This window comes from Myotis davidii, unplaced genomic scaffold, assembly GCF_000327345.1.
Source record: "Myotis davidii unplaced genomic scaffold, ASM32734v1 scaffold60, whole genome shotgun sequence".
Classification (NCBI taxonomy): domain Eukaryota; kingdom Metazoa; phylum Chordata; class Mammalia; order Chiroptera; family Vespertilionidae; genus Myotis; species Myotis davidii.
In genome coordinates, this window is record NW_006293007.1 from 2,319,091 (window position 1) to 2,326,818 (window position 7,728).

Consider the following 7,728-nt stretch of genomic DNA (forward strand, 5'->3'; position numbering starts at 1 on the left):
GAGCCACATGCGGCTCTTTGGCCCCTTGAGTGTGGCTCTTCCACAAAATACCACGTGCGGGCGCGCACGTACAGTGCGATCGAAACTTCGTGGCCCATGCGCGGAAGTCGGTATTTTGTGGAAGAGCCACACTCAAGGGGCCAAAGAGCCGCACGTGGCTCGGGAGCCGCGGTTTGCTGGCTGCAGTTTGCCGACCACTGCATTAGGACAGTTCATCTTCTCCCACGTGACTGGACGCTGGCCATCCGACTTGCCCTGCCTCTGCCTCTGCCCCTCGTAATGGACACCGGCTCAGTCAACTCTCCGCTCTCCATGCCCAGGCCTCACCAGCCCCTGCCCCATGCTTCCCTTCTGGAACTTTCCACTGACCATTCCCTTTCCCTGTCCCCCAACCTTGCTCCAACAGCATCAGCCCCCGTCCACCCCATGGCCCAGGTGGAAACCTGGGGCCTTCAGTGCCTTCCGGCCGCTCCCCTCCCCGGCCGGAGTCCTGGGCTGCTGCTGCTCCTCAGCCCCGTCTCCGGTGCAGGGAGGAGGGGCAGGTCCGACATGAGCGTGTGGGGAGGAGCGGGCATCCCGGTGGGGCAGGTGGCCTGTTCTGGTGCCGGTGGGGCAGTGGGGTGCCACTGCTGTGTTCCAGGGCCCCGTCGAGATGAGCCAGCACGGCAAGCATGGAAACTTCCAGGCCGCGGGCCCTACTCTCTCTGTTGATACAATTCAGCTCGATCCACTTAACAAACATTTACCCAGCGCGCGTGCCTCGTGGAGCTCCGGCCAGGGCCCGCGGGAGGCGCTCACCCCACCTGCCCCTGCGCCCTCTCCGCCTCCTCCCGCCTCCCACCCCTGTGTCCTCCTCTGCCCCTTCTGAATGCCTCTCAGGAGACCATCCTCCCTGCGCCTCTCGGGTCTCCATTCTGCCCTGTCTTCACACACGCACACGCACACACACACGCACACGCACGTGCACACACACATGCACACATGCACCAATGCACACACACGGGCACGCGCACACACACACGGCCCCGAGCGGTCTCAGGTGGGGGAGGGCAGGAGAAGGAGGCTGCCTCAGTGTCCACGCTCCTGTGGCCATGCTGTGAGGTCCCAGGACGGGGCCTCCAGGCAGAGAAGCCTCCTGGGGCGGGAGGGAGGGGTGTCTGGGCGCCGGACATGCAGGGTCCAGAGGGCAGCAGCGACCGCGATCTCCCACCGTCAGCGGCTGCCACCAGCCCCACACGGACATGCGTGTAGACACAGCAGGTCCAGCGCCCGGACGGGAGACAAGGCCAGAGACATACATGCGGCTGGGGGCAGGGCCTGGAGTGAGAGGCTAAGAATGGGAACGTGGCTTTGGACGGGCTCTAGGAGCCTGTGGAGGGAGGGCCTATGTCTCTTTGCCGCCCCCGTGCACCCAGCTCAAAGTCATAATAATAATAATAATAATAATGAAACCAGCACCAGCCTTATGCTTTCCATGTGCGCCTTCACTGGTCTCTAATCCCCTGAATCCTCCCAGGGTCCCTCTGAGGAAGGCACTGCTATGCTCCCCATTTTACCGCTGGGGAAATGAAGGCACAGAGAGGTTTGGTAACCTGGCCCAGGTCACACAGCCGGTGGATGGTTCAGACCCCGGGGGGATGGTGACCTACAGACGTGTGTGGCTTTTTTTTTTTTTAATATATTTTATTGATTTTTTACAGAGAGGAAGGGAGAGAGATAGAGACTTAGAAGCATCGATGAGAGAGAAACATCGATCAGCTGCCTCCTGCACATCTCCTACGGGGGATGTGCCCACAACCCAGGTACATGCCCCTGACCAGAATCGAACCCGGGACCTTTCAGTCCGCAGGCCGACGCTCTATCCACTGAGCCAAACCGGTTTCGGCAGACGTGTGTGGCTTTGATGAGTGAACAAACAGGCCGGAGGTGTCCCCCCACACTCTGACAAGGGGTGGGTGACAGAGCTGAGCTCTGCGCAGGTGGCCCTGCATGGGGGCAAGGGGCTTTCTTTTTCCCAGCTTGCCCCTCGGCCTGAGGATGGAGAGAAGTGAGTTCTCTTAGCCACTGGTGTTCGTTTATTTGTTCATCGGCTCATTCATTCATTCATTCATCAAACCCTAACTGAACACCCAGGCCCTGGTTGCTCAGGCAGAACTGAGACACGGCCCCTGCCCTCGCCCAGCCGGTGAGAAGGCGGCGACAGCCAGCACCAAAGGCAGCAGGCGCCGTGATCAGAGACTGGCCCCGTGGCCCTGTCAGCGAGCAGGATGGGGACGGGCTGAGCTGCGTGCGGAACAACATGCGTCTCTTTTGTTCTGTCTGGGAGGCTCGGAGCCAAACCACCCGGGGGGGGGGGGGGTGCAGGCACTGTTCGGCCCTGGCTCACTGGCCTCCGACTGTGTTCCCACGTCTCATCTCTCTCGCCCGCTTCTCATCTATCTGGCTGCCCTGGGGTCACTTCCTCCACCTGCCGAAAGCCCCTGCAGGATGCGAAGGGATGGAGAGCAGGCTGCCGGGCTCAGGTGGCACCGCCCGTCTGCCCCCAGCTCAGTCACATCTGCCCGGAGGTGGCCAGGACAATGCAAGAGCGTTGCTGACTTGATTGAAAACTTCGGAGACTTGATCTTTCTATTGTGGTCCGACGTGTGTGTCCCCATCCACACCTCCCCTCTCCCGTCCCCACGTTCTCCAGACCAAATGCAGACACATGAATGAGTGTGTGGCGGAGGGAGCGGTCCCTCTGGAGCCGCTGGACCGGACTCCGCAGCCTGGAGAGTCTGGCCCGTGCGTCACCCGCTGCGTGAGCCGCCCTTTATCACTAAGGTGAACGGTGAATTCATTCATCATATCCGTGTTTTGACCTTCGTTCTGAAGTATCTCCCTTCCCTCTCTCTGACTAAAAATAGCCACTTGACCCTGAGTCGGAAAGGCAGGGGGCCCTTCCCGGCCCTACTCCTCCCACCCCCAACCTTGACTTTCAACCCTACTGGTCATTTCTTTCTGTGTTTTTTTGTTTTGTTTTTTTTTTCTAAAAGATGAGAGCGCTATGCCCGACTGGCGTGGCTCAGTGGTTGACCTTTGACCTATGAACCAGGAGGTCACGGTTCGATTCCCAGTTGAGTCACATGCCCAGGTTGAGGGCTCGATGAAGGATCTAAACCAGTGGTTCTCAACCGTGGCTGCACCTTAGAACCACCTGGGAATCTTTTTAAAATCCTGATTTCTGGGCCTCATCCTCCGGAAATTCCGTTTGTTACTAATGTTGTGGCCCCACCCCATCACGAAGAAACAGAATTTCCAGAGGATGAGGCCCAGAAATCAGGATTGTAAAAAGATTCCCAGGTGATTCTAATGTGCAGCCAAGGTTGAGAACCGCTGACCTAAACTGTCAACAAAACTGGTCCCCTGCCCACCCTTCCCAACAGAGGCTGCCACGTGGCCGTTGACCGATCCAGGAGGAGCGAGCCCAGCGGGGAGTCCATCTCTTCGCTGTCCAGCTCCACCCCATGCTCTCAGAAGCTCACGCCACTGAAAGGCCCACCCGGCGTCTCTCAGGTCCGCATGGCTTTGTAAACAGCCAGAAGGCCACCACCCAGAGCCTCCGAGAAAGGCCCGAGGCACCGGAGCCATGCCACTCCTGGACCCGCTGGGTCAGAGGCCGGCGGAGTTCAGCGAGGGCACCTTTCTCGGCCCGGCCACCCCTTCCTCACACATCCGGCCACGTCCGCCGTTCAGGGCTTCTCGGGAAATCCCCGCGTTGCCCCATCTTCCCAGGAGACGGCCACTCTGATCTGCCCAGGCTGCGCTGGCCCTGTGCGCTCCGCCGGACGGATCCCGGCCCCGCGCTCGCTCCCGTTCACAGCAACACCCTCTGGTGCCCACGGTGCATGACCAGCTTGTAAATGTCGCTGCCAGGGGCTGGGTTCTTGCAGTGTCTTGTTGGAGAAACCGCCCAGGTTTTACCGAGTAGTTGGGTTCCTGTCACAAGGATGAAACCCATATTTTTAACCAGAAACCAAGAGCACTCAACCTGCAGGCAGCTGCGGCTCACGGGACTGTGTTGGCTGCGCTCGGTTCCAGGCGCCTCCATGCAGGGATGAACTTCTCATCAGCATCCCGTCCGCTAGGGGCCGTGATTTCTTTCATTGAAGTGAGATGTACATAAAATGAGCTATATGCCCTAACCGGGCATATATGCTCAGTGGATAGAGCATCGGCCTGCGGAATCAAGGGTCCCAGGTTCGATTCTGGTCAGGGGCATGTACCTTGGTTGCGGGCACATCCCCAGTGGGGAGTGTGCAGGAGGCAGCTGATCGATGTTTCTCTCTCATCAATGTTTCTAACTCTCTGTCCCTCTCCTTTCCTCTCTGTAAAAAATCAATAAAATATATTTTAAAAAAAACGAGCTATAGTTCATTTTTAAATGGACTATTCAGGGGCATTTAGCATATTCACAGGGTTGTGTGACATCATCTCTACTAGTTTCTAGACATTTGTATACCCCGCCCCGCCCCGCCCCGCCGAGGAAAACCCATAGCCATTAAACAGTTACTCCCTGCACTCCCTACCCCCTGACAACCACTCATCTACTTGCTGTCTCTGTGGAGTTGCCTGTTCTGGACATTTCATAGAAACGGAATCATAAAATGTGCTCTTTTGTGCCTGGCTTCTTTCACTAAGCGTGTTTTCTTTTTCTTTTTAGTTTCTCTCTCTTTTTTGCTCAATCCCTCAGGTGCCCCCACCCAACCTCTGAGCCCCCCACTCCAACAGCTGTCAGTCTGTCTCTGTTTTGCTTGTTGGTACATTTTGTTCACTAGATTCCACGTATGAGTGAAATCATATGGTACTTGTCTTTCTCTGTCTGGTTTATTTCACTTAGCACAATGCTCTCCGGGTCCATCCATGCGGTCACAAAGAGTAAGATTTTCTTCTTTTATATGGCCAAGTAGTATTCCATTGTGTAAATGTACCACAGCTTTTTCATCCACTCATCTATTGATGGGCACTTGGGCTGTTTCCATATCTAGGCTATTGTTAATCACGCTGCAATGAACATAGGGGTGCATATATTCTTTAGAACTGGTGTGTCGGGTTTCTTCAGCTAAATATCCAGAAGTGGAATCACTGAGGTTATTGGATTGTTTGTTGTTTTGGTGTTGAGTTTTATAACTTCTTTATAAATTTTGGATATTAACCCCCTATAAGCTGTATCATTGGCAAATACATTCTCCCCTTCAGTGGGTTGTCTTTTCATTTTATTGATGGTTTCCTTTTTAATTTGATGTAGGCCCATTTGTTTATTTTTTCTTTTGTTTCCCTTGACCAAGGAGCTATATCATAAAAAATATTGCTATAAAGAAATGGCCAAGATTTTACTCCTTATGTTTTCTTCTAGAATTCTTATGGTTTTGAGTGTAACATTTAAGTCTTTAATCCATTTTGAGTGTATTCTTATGTATGGTGTAAGAAGGTGGTCTAGTTTAATTTTTTTTGCACATATCTGTCCATTTCCTCCCAAACCATTCATTGAATAGACTATCTTTACCCCATTGTATATTTTTGCCTGCTTTGTCAAATATTAATTGACTATAAAGGTGTGTGTTTATTTCTGGGCTCTCTATTCTGTTCCATTGATCTATGTGACTGTTATCAGATAGCGTGAGTCCTCCAACTTTGTTCTTCTTTCTCAAGATTGCTGAGGCTATTCTGAGTCTTTTATTAATCCACATAAATTTTAGGAATATTTGTTCCAGTTCTGTGAAATATGCCATTGTTACCTTGATAGGAATTGCATTGAATCTATAGGTTGCTTTGGGTTTTTATCAAGGTTAATTCTCCCTACATGAACATAGTATATGCTTCCACTTATTTCTTCCTTCTTTAATTTCTTTCTTCAGTGTCTTATAATTTTCTGAGCACAGGTCTTTTACATCCTTGATTAAACTTATTCCTAGGTATGTTATTCTTTTTGAAGCAATTGTGAATGGGTTGTTTTCTTAGTTTCCCTTTCTTTTTAAAAAAATGTATTTTTGTTGATTTCAGAGAGGAAGGGAGAGGGATAGAGAGATAGAAACATCAATGATGAGAGAGAATCATTGATCAGCTGCCTCCCGCATGCCTCCTACTGGGGATTGAGCCCACAACTTGGACATGTTGACTGGAATCAAACCCAGGACCTTCAGTCTGCAGACTGATGCTTTATCCACTGAGCCAAACTGGCTAGGACTAGTTTCCCTTTGAGATAGCTCATTATCCTAAATAATAAAAGGCTAATATGCAAGGCCTCTAGTTGGTATATAAAAATGCAACTGATTTCTGGATATCTATTTTGTATCCTGTTACTTTCCTGAATTCATTTATCAGTTCTAGTAGTTTTTTTTGCTGGGCTCTTTAGGGTTCTCTATCTACAGTTTTAGGTCACCTGCAAATAATGACAGTGTTACTTCTTCCTTTCCAATTTGGATGACTCTTATTTCTTCTTTTTGTCTGGTTGCTGTGGCTAGGACTTCCAGTACTGTGTTGAATAAGAGTGGTGAAAGTAGGCATCCTGTTTTGTTTCTCATCTTAAGGGAAGCACTTGTAGGTTTTGTCCATCGAGTATGATGTTGGATGTGGATTTGCCATATATGGTCTTTATTATGTTGAGGTATGCCCTCTTTATTCTCACTTTGCTGAGAGTTTTTAGCATGAAGGGGTGCTGGATTTTATAAAATGCTTTTTCTGCATCTATTGATATGATCATGTCGTTTTTATCCTTCATTTTGTTAATGTGGTTTATCACGTCTATTGATTTGTAGATATTGTACCAGCCTTGCCTCCCTGGAATAAATCCCACTTGACCGTGGTATATGATCTCTTTAATGTAGTACTGGATCCAGTTTGCTAATATTCTGTCAAGGATTTTAGCATCTATGTTCATTAAGGATATTGGCCTATAATTTTCTTTCTTTGTAGTGTCTTTATCTGGTTTTGGGACTAGGATAATGCTGGTCTTGTAAAATGAGCTTGAGAGTCTTCCCTCCTTTTGAATTTTTGGACTAGTTTGAGAAGGAGAGGTGTCAGTTCTTCTTCAAATGTTTGGTAAAATTCACCTCTGAAGCCTTTCAGTCTAGGACCTTTGTTTGTCGGGAAGTTTTAAATCACTGCTTCAATTTCGTTCGTTGTAATTTGTCTATTCAGTTTCTCTGATTCTCCCTGATTCAGTTTTGGAAGATTGTATGTTTCTAGGAATTTATCCATTTTGTCCAGATTATCTAATTTATTGTCATATAGTTGTTCATATTTTCTTACAATCGTTTGTATATCTTTGGTGTCAGTTGTTTCTTTTCCTCTTTCATTTCTGATTTTATTTATTTGGGTCCTCTCTCTTTTTATCTTGATGAGTCTAGTTAAAGGTTAGTCAATCTTGTTTATCTTTTCAAAACCAGCTCTTGGTTTCATTGATCTTTTGTATTTTTTTAGATTCTATTTTGATTATTTCTGCTCTTATCTTTATTATTTCCTCCCTTCTACTCACTTTGGGCTTTGTTTGTTGTTTTACCAGTTCCTTTAAGTGGGAAGTTAGAGTATTTCTTTGAGATGTTTTCTTGTTCCTTGAAGGTAGGCCTGTAATGCTATGAATTTCCCTCTTATGCCCTAGGCCAGCCGTGGGCAAACTATGGCCCGCAGGCCGGATCGGGCCCATTTGAAATGAATAAAACTAAAAAAAAAAAAAAAGACCGTACCCTT

At 49.5% G+C, this 7,728-nt stretch overlaps 1 long non-coding RNA gene across 1 annotated transcript in view; it reads left to right on the plus strand.

Moving 5' to 3' along the window:
- Positions 1-5,003, plus strand: part of LOC107183559 — an 11,976-nt gene extending 6,973 nt beyond the window's left edge. Inside the window, exon 3 of the long non-coding RNA XR_001514347.1 lies at positions 4,947-5,003. This is a non-coding gene — a long non-coding RNA (uncharacterized LOC107183559). The remainder of the gene's footprint in view (positions 1-4,946) is intronic.
- The last annotated feature ends 2,725 nt before the right edge of the window (positions 5,004-7,728 follow it).